Source organism: Macrotis lagotis, chromosome X, assembly GCF_037893015.1.
Source record: "Macrotis lagotis isolate mMagLag1 chromosome X, bilby.v1.9.chrom.fasta, whole genome shotgun sequence".
Taxonomy (NCBI): domain Eukaryota; kingdom Metazoa; phylum Chordata; class Mammalia; order Peramelemorphia; family Peramelidae; genus Macrotis; species Macrotis lagotis.
The window spans coordinates 4,193,052-4,204,701 of NC_133666.1; the positions used below are offsets into that span (position 1 = coordinate 4,193,052).

At 53.5% G+C, this 11,650-nt stretch overlaps 1 pseudogene; it reads left to right on the top strand.

The window, feature by feature from the left end:
* The first annotated feature begins 1,555 nt into the window (after positions 1-1,555).
* Positions 1,556-9,286, top strand: LOC141499081 (ubiquilin-1 pseudogene; annotated as a pseudogene).
* Positions 9,287-11,650: the final 2,364 nt, after the last annotated feature.

Consider the following 11,650-nt stretch of genomic DNA (forward strand, 5'->3'; position numbering starts at 1 on the left):
TTGTTCTCCCCCACTTCCACTTGGCCCCTGTATCTCCCCCACCTGCATCTGGGCTGGGCCTGGCTCCTCCCCTGGGTCTCCCCCACTTCCATCTGGACTGGGCCAGACACCCTGCCTGAGTCTCCCCCAACTCCACCTGGGCTGGGCCAGACTGTGCGTAGGTCTCCCCCACCTCCATCTGGCCTGGGCCCAGCTCCTCCCATGTGTCTTCCCCACCTCCATCTGGGTTGGACCCAGCTACTCCCCTTGTTCTCCCCCACTTCCACTTGGCCCCTGGATCTCCCCCACCTCCATCTGGGCTGGGCCTGGCTCCTCCCCTGGGTCTCCCCCACTTCCATCTGGACTGGGCCAGACACCCTGCCCGAGTCTCCCCCACCTCCATCAGGGCTGGGCCCGACTCTCTGCTCCGGTCTCCCCTCACTCCATCTGGGCTGGGCCGAACTCCCTGCCCGTGGCTCCCCGACCTCCACCTGGGCTCGGCCCAACTCCTCCCCTGGGTCTCCCCCAGCTCCATCTGGGATGGGCCAGCCACCTTCCCCGGGTCTCCCCCTCGTCCATCTGGGTTGGGCCCATCTCCTCCGCTGAGTCTCCCCCACTTGCTTCTGGACAGGGCCTGTCTGCCTGCCCAAGTCTCACCAAACTCCACCTGGGCTGGGCCAGACTCTGTGTCTAGGTCTCCTCCACCTCCATCTGGGCTGGGCCCAGCTCCTTCCATGTGTCTTCCCCACCTCAATCTGGGCTGGGCCCAGCTCCTCCCCTTGTTCTCCCCCACTTCTATTTGGCCCCTGGGTCTCCCCCACCTCCATCTGGGCTGGGCCTGGCTCCTGCCCTGGGTCTCCCCCACTTCCATCTGAACTGGGCCAGACACCCTGCCCGAGTCTCCCCCACCTCCATCAGGGCTGGGCCCATCTCCTTCCCTGGGTCTCCTCCACGTGCATCTGAACTGGGCCCAACTCCCTGCCCGAGTCTCCCCCAACTCCACCTGGGCTGGGCCAGACTGTGCCTAGGTCTCCCCCACCTCCATCTGTGCTGGGCCTGGCTCCTCCCCTGGGTCTCCCCCACTTCCATCTGGACTGAGCCAGACACCCTGCCCGAGTCTCCCCTCACTCCATCTGGGCTGGGCCGAACTCCCTGCCCGTGGCTCCCCCACCTCCACCTGGGCTCGGCCCAACTCCTCCCCTGGGTCTCCCCCAGCTCCATCTGGGATGGGCCAGCCGCCTTCCCCGGGTCTCCCCCTCGTCCATCTGGACTGGGCCCATCTCCTCCGCTGAGTATCCCCCACTTGCTTCTGGACAGGGCCTGTCTCCCTGCCCAAGTCTCACCAAACTCCACCTGGGCTGGGCCAGACTCTGTGTCTAGGTCTCCTCCACCTCCATCTGGGCTGGGCCCAGCTCCTTCCATGTGTCTTCCCCACCTCAATCTGGGCTGGGCACAGCTCCTCCCCTTGTTCTCCCCCACTTCTATTTGGCCCCTGGGTCTCCCCCACCTCCATCTGGCCTGGGACAGGTTCCTCCCCAGGTCTCCCCCAACTCCATCTGGGCTGGGCCCGACTCCCTGCCTGGGTTTCCCCCACCTCCACTGTTCTAGGCCTGACTACCCATCCAGGTCATACTCAACATCACCGGGAGGCCAGCTCCCCGCCCGGGTCATCTTCAACATCACCGCGAGGCTGGTTCCTGACCCTGGTAAACGCTGCCTCCATGGAGGCTGGGCCCGACTCCCCACCCAGGTCTCCCCGACCTCCATCTGGTCTGGGCTTGATGCCTCCCCAGTGTCTCCCCCACCTCCATCTGGGCTGGGCTAGGCTCCTCACCCGGGTCTCCCCCACCTCTATTTCAGCTAGTACCAACTCCTGTCTGGATCATCTTCAACATCACCTCAGGGCCTGCTCACCATCTCGGTCATCCTCAACATCACCGCAAAGCCGGCTCCCGACCCTGGTAAACGCTGCCTCCATGGAGGCTGGGCCCAACTCCCCACGTGGGTCTCCCCCATTTCCACCTGGGCTGGGCTTGACTCCTCTCTTGGGTCTCCCCCACCTCCATCTGGGCTGGGCCCAACTCCCCACCCAGGTCTCCCCCACCTCCATCTGGGCTAGGACAGGCACCTCCCACGGGTCTCCCCCACCCCCATCTGGGCTGGGCCTGGCTCCTCCCCTGGGTCTCCCCCACCTCCATCTGGGCTAGGCTTTGCTCCTTCCCTGGGTCTCTCGCCACCTCCATCTGGGCTGGGCTGACTCCCTACCTGGGTCTCCCCTACCTCCATCTGGGCTGGGCACATCTTCTCCCCTGAGTCTCCCACACCTGCATCTGGACTGGGCCCAACTCCCTGCCTGAGTCTCCCCCACCTCCATATGGGCTGGGTTTGCTCCTCCCCTGGTCACCCCCACCTCCATCTGGGCTGGGACTGACTCCCTTCCCCGGTCTCCCCCAACTCCATCTGGGCTGAGCCAGGCTCTTTCCCTGGGTCTCCCCCACCTCCATCTGGGCTGGGCCGACTCCCTGCCTGGGACTCCCCCACCTTCATTTGGCCTGGGCCCATCTCCTTTCCTGAGTCTCCCCCATGTGCATCTGGACTGGGCCCAACTCCCTGCCCAAGTCTCCCCCACCTCCATCAGGGCTGGGCCCATCTCCTACCCTGAGTCTCCCCCACGTGCATCTGGACTGGGCCCAACTCCCTGCCCGAGGCTCCCCCAACTCCACCTGGGCTGGGCCAGACTGTGCCTAGGTCTCCCCCACCTCCATCTGGCCTGGGCCCAGCTCCTCCCATGTGTCTTCCCCACCTCCATCTGGGCTGGACCCAGCTACTCCCCTTGTTCTCCCCCACTTCCACTTGGCCCCTGGATCTCCCCCACCTCCATCTGGGCTGGGCCTGGCTCCTCCCCTGGGTCTCCCCCACTTCCATCTGGACTGGGCCAGACACCCTGCCCGAGTCTCCCCCACCTCCATCAGGGCTGGGCCCGACTCTCTGCTCCGGTCTCCCCTCACTCCATCTGGGCTGGGCCGAACTCCCTGCCCGTGGCTCCCCCACCTCCACCTGGGCTCGGCCCAACTCCTCCCCTGGGTCTCCCCCAGCTCCATCTGGGATGGGCCAGCCGCCTTCCCCGGGTCTCCCCCTCGTCCATCTGGGTTGGGCCCATCTCCTCCGCTGAGTCTCCCCCACTTGCTTCTGGACAGGGCCTGTCTCCCTGCCCAAGTCTCACCAAACTCCACCTGGGCTGGGCCAGACTCTGTGTCTAGGTCTCCTCCACCTCCATCTGGGCTGGGCCCAGCTCCTTCCATGTGTCTTCCCCACCTCAATCTGGGCTGGGCCCAGCTCCTCCCCTTGTTCTCCCCCACTTCTATTTGGCCCCTGGGTCTCCCCCACCTCCATCTGGGCTGGGCCTGGCTCCTCCCCTGGGTCTCCCCCACTTCCATCTGAACTGGGCCAGACACCCTGCCCGAGTCTCCCCCAACTCCACCTGGGCTGGGCCAGACTGTGCGTAGGTCTCCCCCACCTCCATCTGGCCTGGGCCCAGCTCCTCCCATGTGTCTTCCCCACCTCCATCTGGGCTGGACCCAGCTACTCCCCTTGTTCTCCCCCACTTCCACTTGGCCCCTGTATCTCCCCCACCTGCATCTGGGCTGGGCCTGGCTCCTCCCCTGGGTCTCCCCCACCTCCATCTGGCCTGGGCCCAGCTCCTCCCATGTGTCTTCCCCACCTCCATCTGGGCTGGACCCAGCTACTCCCCTTGTTCTCCCCCACTTCCACTTGGCCCCTGTATCTCCCCCACCTGCATCTGGGCTGGGCCTGGCTCCTCCCCTGGGTCTCCCCCACTTCCATCTGGACTGGGCCAGACACCCTGCCTGAGTCTCCCCCAACTCCACCTGGGCTGGGCCAGACTGTGCGTAGGTCTCCCCCACCTCCATCTGGCCTGGGCCCAGCTCCTCCCATGTGTCTTCCCCACCTCCATCTGGGTTGGACCCAGCTACTCCCCTTGTTCTCCCCCACTTCCACTTGGCCCCTGGATCTCCCCCACCTCCATCTGGGCTGGGCCTGGCTCCTCCCCTGGGTCTCCCCCACTTCCATCTGGACTGGGCCAGACACCCTGCCCGAGTCTCCCCCACCTCCATCAGGGCTGGGCCCGACTCTCTGCTCCGGTCTCCCCTCACTCCATCTGGGCTGGGCCGAACTCCCTGCCCGTGGCTCCCCGACCTCCACCTGGGCTCGGCCCAACTCCTCCCCTGGGTCTCCCCCAGCTCCATCTGGGATGGGCCAGCCACCTTCCCCGGGTCTCCCCCTCGTCCATCTGGGTTGGGCCCATCTCCTCCGCTGAGTCTCCCCCACTTGCTTCTGGACAGGGCCTGTCTGCCTGCCCAAGTCTCACCAAACTCCACCTGGGCTGGGCCCAGCTCCTTCCATGTGTCTTCCCCACCTCAATCTGGGCTGGGCCCAGCTCCTCCCCTTGTTCTCCCCCACTTCTATTTGGCCCCTGGGTCTCCCCCACCTCCATCTGGGCTGGGCCTGGCTCCTCCCCTGGGTCACCCCCACTTCCATCTTAACTGGCCCAGACACCCTGCCTGAGTCTCCCCCACCTCCATCAGGGCTGGGCCCATCTCCTCCCCTGGGTCTTCCCCACGTGCATCTGGACTGGGCCCAACTCCCTGCCCGAGTCTCCCCCAACTCCACCTGGGCTGGGCCTGGCTCCTCCCCTTGTTCTCACCCTCTTCTATCTGGGCTGGGCCCAACTCCCCACCCAGGTCTCCCCCACCTCCATCTGGACTGGGCCCGGCTCCTCCCCTGGGTGTCCCCCACCTCCATCTGGGCTAGTCCATGCTCCTCACCAGGGTCTCCCCCCCCCCCCATGCTAGGCTGACTCCCCGCCCAGGTCTCCCTTACTTCCATCTGGGCTTGGCCCAATTCCCAGCCGGGGTCTCAACTACCATTTGGGCTGGGGCCGATTCCCTGGGTCTCCCCCACCTCCATCTGGGCTGAGCCCTACTGCCCTGGGTCTCCCCCACCTCCATCTGGGCTGGGCCCTACTACCCCGGGTCTCCCCCACCTCCATCTGGGCTGATCTCAGCTACTCCCCTGGGTCTCCCCCACCTTCATCTCAGCTGGGCCAGACTCCTACCCTGGGTCTCCTCCACCTCCATCTAGGCTAGGCTGACTCCCTGCCAGGGTCTCCCCCACCTGCAACTATACTGGGCCCAGCTCCTCCCCTGGGTCTCCCCCACCTCCATCTGGGCTGGGATAAGCTCCTCCCCTGGGTCTCCCCCACCTCCATCTGGGCTGAGCCCTACTGCCCTGGGTCTCCCCCACCTCCATCTGGGCTGGGCCCTACTCCCCCGGGTCTCCCCCACCTCCATCTGGGCTGATCTCAGCTACTCCCCTGGGTCTCCCCCACCTTCATCTCAGCTGGGCCAGACTCCTACCCTGGGTCTCCTCCACCTCCATCTAGGCTAGGCTGACTCCCTGCCAGGGTCTCCCCCACCTGCAACTATACTGGGCCCAGCTCCTCCCCTGGGTCTCCCCCACCTCCATCTGGGCTGGGATAAGCTCCTCCCCTGGGTCTCCCACACCTCCATATGGGCTAGGCTTGGCTCCTCCCCTGAGTCTCTTGCCGCCTCCATCTGGGCTGGGCTGACTCCCTGCCAGGGTCTCCCCCACCTGCATCTGTGCTGGGCCTGGCTCCTCCCCTGGGTCTCCCCCACCTCCATCTGGGCTGGTCCATGCTCCTCACCAGGGTCTCCACCCCCTCCATCAACGCTAGGCAGACTCCCCGCCCAGGTCTCCCCTACTTCCATCTGGGCTGGGACCAGCTACTCCCCTGGGTCTCCTCAGCCTCCATCTGGGCTAAGCCTGACTCCCCACCCGTATCTCCCTTACTTCCATCTGGGCTTGGCGCAATTCCCCTCCAGGGTCTCACCTGCCATTTGGGTTGGGGCCGATTCCCCACCTGGGTCTCCCCCACCTCCATCTGGGCTGGGCCCTACTCCCCCGGGTCTCCTCCACCTCCATCTAGCCTGAGCTCAGCTCCTCCCCTGGGTCTCCCCCACTTCCATCTGGGCTGGGCCCGATTCTCTGCCCGGGTCTCCTCCATCTCCATCAGAACTGGGCCAGGCTCCTCCCCTAGGTCTCCCCCACCTCCATGTAGGCTAGGCAGACTCCCTTCCCAGGTCTCCCCCACTTCCATCTGGGCTGGACCAGGCTCATGCCCCGGTCTCCCCCACCTCTATCAGTGCTAGGCCCAGCTCTTCCCGAGCCGCTTACGCCACTATGTCTGAGAGCAGAGAGAGCAGCGGTCCCTGGGACACCACTGCAGTCGAAGGTGTCGCCTCCCCCAACAGCGACTCCCAGATCCTCCGAGTCGCTGTGAAGACCCCAAGGGAGGTGGAGGAGTTCGAGGTGCCCGAGACCACCTCCGTCCGGCAGTTTAAGGAACACATCTCCTCACGATTCGAGGCCCATCCTGACCAGCTTGTGCTTGTATTTGCTGGACACATTTTAAAAGATGAAGAAACTCTGAGCCAGCACGGAATTCGTGAAGGACTGACTGTTCACCTCGTGATAAAGACACTGACCGGAGCCCAGGGCCACCCAGCTCTGCGATCCCAGGCTGCCACCGGCCACTCCACCTCCACAGCAGCATCTGCCGGCACGAGCTGGGCACCATCTTCCAGCAGCAGTGGCCCTGGGGGTCTGGGCGGCCTTGGAGGTCTGGCGGGGCTGAGCAGCCTGGGCCTGAACACTTCCCACTTCGCTGAACTGCACAACCAATCGAGGCAGCAACTCAGGGCCAACCCGGCCATGATGATCGAGATTATGGAAAATCCTTTTGTCCAGAACCTGCTTAACAACCCGGAGCTGATGAGGCAGTTAATTATGGCCAGCCCTCAAATGCTGCAGTTGGTCGAACAAAATCCAGAGATTGGTCATATGATCAACAACCCGGAAATAATGAGACAAACCCTTGACCTTGCTCGGAATCCTGCAATGATGCAGGAAATGATAAGGAGTCAAGATCGAGCCCTGAATAATCTCGAAAGCCTACCCGGTGGATACAATGCTTTGCTGCGGATGTATGCTGACTTTCAGGAGCCCATGTGGAACGCAGCTGAAGAACAGTTTGGTAGTAACACATTTGCTTCAACACTGAGGAGTTCACCCTCTGCCGAAGGAAATCACTCTTCTCGTACAGAGAATAGACAACCCTTACCTAATCCCTGGGCACCACCGTCTGGTCACCAGAGGTCCAGGATGAGCAGAAATGCCACCAGCGAGGTTGAACAAAGTAGCACTAGTCCAAATCTGGAGCCTGGTATGGGAGCTCACATGTTCCACACTCCGGTCATGCAGAACTTAATGGAGCAAATAATGGAAAATCCTCAACTTATGCCAAACATGCTATGGGCACCCTATGTAAGGAGCATGATACAATCAGTAAGTCAGATTCCTGATGATCTCGCTACTCAGATGATGCTGAGTAATTCGCTGTTGACTGGCAATACTCAGCTTCAGGAACACTTGAGAGAGCACCTTCCCACTTTGCTGCAGCAAATACAGAATTCCAACACATCAGCAGCAGTGGACTATCCTGGAACCATTCAGGCCTTGTTGGAAATTCATCAGGGTCTACAAGTGTTAACAGAATCTCCGGGTTTCATCCCAGAGTTTGCTCCTGACCTGGGAGGGAGGGGAAACGCGGGAAGCCCTATAGAAAGCACTGGTTTAGCACCTAGAGAAAATGCAGGGCAGCCACCTGGACGCCAACAGTCTCTTCCCGAAACGGTGCAAGCTCTTGCTGGGGAAAACCCTCACTTAGAAAACGCAGAAGTAAGATTTCAACCACAACTGGACCAGCTCAGGACTATGGGTTTCTTCAACAGAGAAGCAAATTTGGAGGCATTGGTAGAGACAGATGGTGATATCACTGCAGCACTTGAAAAGATAATGGGCTCCCATACATCATAGGGCCATTTGGGAATCTTGGGACAATGTAATGCATTTTGATAAGGGTACTTAAGTCCTTAAACCATCTGCTTGATTTCCTTGTAACTCTTGCAATTTGGTCTTCTTACCAATTAAACCACTGCGATGCATTTGAAAGTAGAGTGCAGTAGCTTTGTTGTTTTGTTTGTGGGAATCAATGCTTTTTCACCCAAAGGTGTTTCATGCATCAAACGCTTCCCTTTGTTCTGCATTTATTGTGATTTTTGGAAACTGATATCAACATTTACATTTGGGTGAACAGGTTTTGTCCTGTGACTGTCAGGTTTACTTGCTTTTGAAACATTAGCCTACGGTAGTAATCGATGTAGAATTAAAGTATCAAAAACAACCAACTGAGTAGATACTGTAATTTGTGGTACAACATTGCCTGTTGTGACTTAGGCATGTAACTTTGCTAGTAGAGTGCTGTACAATTTATACCACTTAATGAACATTTTTGCTTCATTTGTATAAGATACAGTATGCGCATCTGAAACTGCTTTTTTGAGAAACACCCATTCCAATAGAAAAATGGAGCACAATACTTGCAACCAAAAAGTGAGAGAACAGTTATTCAGTATGAAAAAACATACTTCTCTAATTGTGTATAATCTTACAGCAAATTTCAGAAACATCTCTCAGCAAAAGTACTGTTTAGGCAACTTCATTGAAAATATAGCATTAAGTGCTGGTCCTGTTTAGCTCTTTAAGTAGACTTTTAATAGTTCAGAAAACTATGTTGGAACATTGTCAGGACATTCACAGATCAACTGTAAATTCCCTTCCACACGTTTTTGCAGACTGAAGAAGCACTGTATGATTTCCAGAAAGTGGTTTTGCCTAAGGCTATTGAGCTTTACTACAACAATTCTAACCTGCATCATGATTTGAAATGTGAAATATTACTTTCACTGAAAGTGCCCTGATGTTTCATTTACTTTTTTTTTGTTTTTCTTTATTTTTTTTTTTTGCAAGGCAATGGGATTAAGTGGCTTGCCCAAGGCCACACAACTAGGTAATTATTAAGTATCTGAGGCCGAATTTGAACTCAGGTACTCCTGACTCCAGGGCCTGTGCTCTATCCACTGCACCACCTAGCCGCCCCCTGTCTTCATTTACTTTTAACCACCATGTGAAAATAAAACTCTTTGTTGGTTTCATCAGTTACCCTTCTGCACCGGTGATAAATAAAACAAAAATGATTTGTGAGCCACTTGTTTCCAAAGTGTTGATAATTTGATAAGACTAGTTGAACATTATGCTTTTCAGAGGCTCAGAAAGGAGACATTTTGGAGGAAATCTGCCTCCAAATTGGACAAGGGGTAGTGTATAATATACTGTCAAACACGTTTTGGAAAGAGATTGGATATTTCTGGTTTGTATCCCCAAAATGCTTTTCTAACATGAAGTGTGTGATCAGACCTGTAAAGGAGAAATCACTGATGCACCCACCTTCATTTTGATATCATAAATTAATATCTTACATAGAATATCAACTATATCATGAAAAATCAGAAAATCAATAGGGAAATTCAAAGTTTCGATTTCCATGTAGTTTAAAAGGTAGACTTTCAAAGAGGTAAGGAATGAAGAGTTGCCAAATTCATTTCAGAAATAGATTGGAGATTTTATATTCTCACTACAGAAGTGTTTTTTTTTCTTTAAATAGCATGTCAGATCAGAATTGTAAATGAGAATTCAGATGACACCATCAAAATTCATGATGACAGCATGATATGTTATGCATGAAATTAATGTCATACATTTGTCATACATGTCATACATGACAAACAATAAGAGAAATTTAGAAATTAAAATCTCTGGGGTGACATCACTTTAAAAGCAAAACTTTCTCAGAGGTAGGGTATTCAAAAAATCAAAATTTCATTTGAGAAATCAGTTCTTGAAATCTGTTTTTCTTTTTGTGACTGTTTTTTGTAAACATAGAACTATAGGTCAAAACTGTAATGAAGAATGCAGACTGCTGCATCAAAGCCCATTATTGCATCTTAATATAATACTTTATATGCAATTTGGACCGCTGAATGAAAAACAATGATTGTAATTTACAAATCCAAAGTTTGTTTTTAATTTAATTTAAAAACCAGCCTTTCACAGAGTTAGGAAATAAAGAACTGCCAAATTCATTTCAGAAATATATTGTAGAATTCTAGTTAATCATTTCAGTAGTGCAGTTTTGTAACACAGATTGTCAGATCAGACCTCTTAATTGAGAAATCAGTTGACTGCATCAATATTCATTGTGACGTCACAACGTAATGGATTATATGACATGTAAAACTCTTGATGTAAAACTATGAATGAAATTCAGAAATCCATTGCTTCCATTTGTGTTTAATTCAAAAACCAGTCAAAAAAGTGAAAGACTAAACAACTGACAATTTCATTTGAGAAATAGATTGGACATTTCAGGTTATCTTGTGAGCAGGAGTTATTTTAAAATATGACATCAGATCAGAAGAGTAAATGAGACTGTAGATTCCTTCATCAACATTCATTACGATGTCATAATTAATGATTTTTATACAATTGACATATCAGGTAAGAAATATAGAAATCCAAAGTTTGAGTTTGCTTTAAATTAAAAAGCAGTCTTTCAAAGAGGTAGGGAATAAACAAATTTCAAATTCAATTCAAAAATAGCTTTGAGATTTCTGTTTTAATAATCCGAATTGGTTTATTAACATAGAATTTAAGAGCAGAAGCTAAATTAGAATTCAGATTGTCACATTGATATTTCTTATGATGGCACAATCTTATGTCATTTTGCTAATTTAACCCACAGAATTCCAAATCACAAAAGATATTTAGAAATTCAAAGCTTTAGTTGAGTTTGCACTTAAATAAAAAACAGTTTTAGACAAATAGGGAATAAAAAACTGCCAAATTCATTTGAGATAGACAGTGCAGTTTTCTTGTTTTCATTTCAAATGTCCTTTTTTTCAGCATAGAATGTCTGATCAGAATTGTAAATGAGAATTCAGTCTGCTGCCTATAAATTCATTAAGACATTTCGAACAAAGATTGGAGATTTCTGGTTTTTATGTCTGAAATGTTTTTTTTTTAATTTAAAGTATGACCAGAACTGTAAAAGAAAAATCAAACTGCTGAATGAAAATTCAATCTGACATCATGTAGTAATGCCTTCTGTAGGATGTTGACTACAGAATGAAAAATCAGAAAAACAATTGAGAAATCCAAAGCTGTGGTTTGCATGTAATTAAAAAACTAGACTTTCAAACATGTAAGGAATTAAAAATTGCCAAATTCATTTCAGAAATAGATCATGAAGTACAATATCACTGTTTGTGAAATTCCTGTATAGAAAGGGGTCTCTGACATCCTTCTGGGCCCTGAGAAATTCCTTAGAAATATAACTTTGGCTGGGTGCCTTTGGGTCTGAAAATAGTCTGATAGGAGACAAGGGGTCATGGATATATCATAAAATTGTGTAAAGATTTACAAAGCACCCTTGTTAGCCTAATTATCTTGCTTTATCTTTAAGATTCCTGCTTCCTCTCAGGACTGCCTCCCTTCCCCAGATGCGACTGGAACCATAAGATAGTAAAGTTCACTCCCTCAAACCTGTGGGAAGCCTGTGAATCTTTGACTCCTTCCATCTCAGGAAACATGTTCAGACATAACACAGAGACCCTGA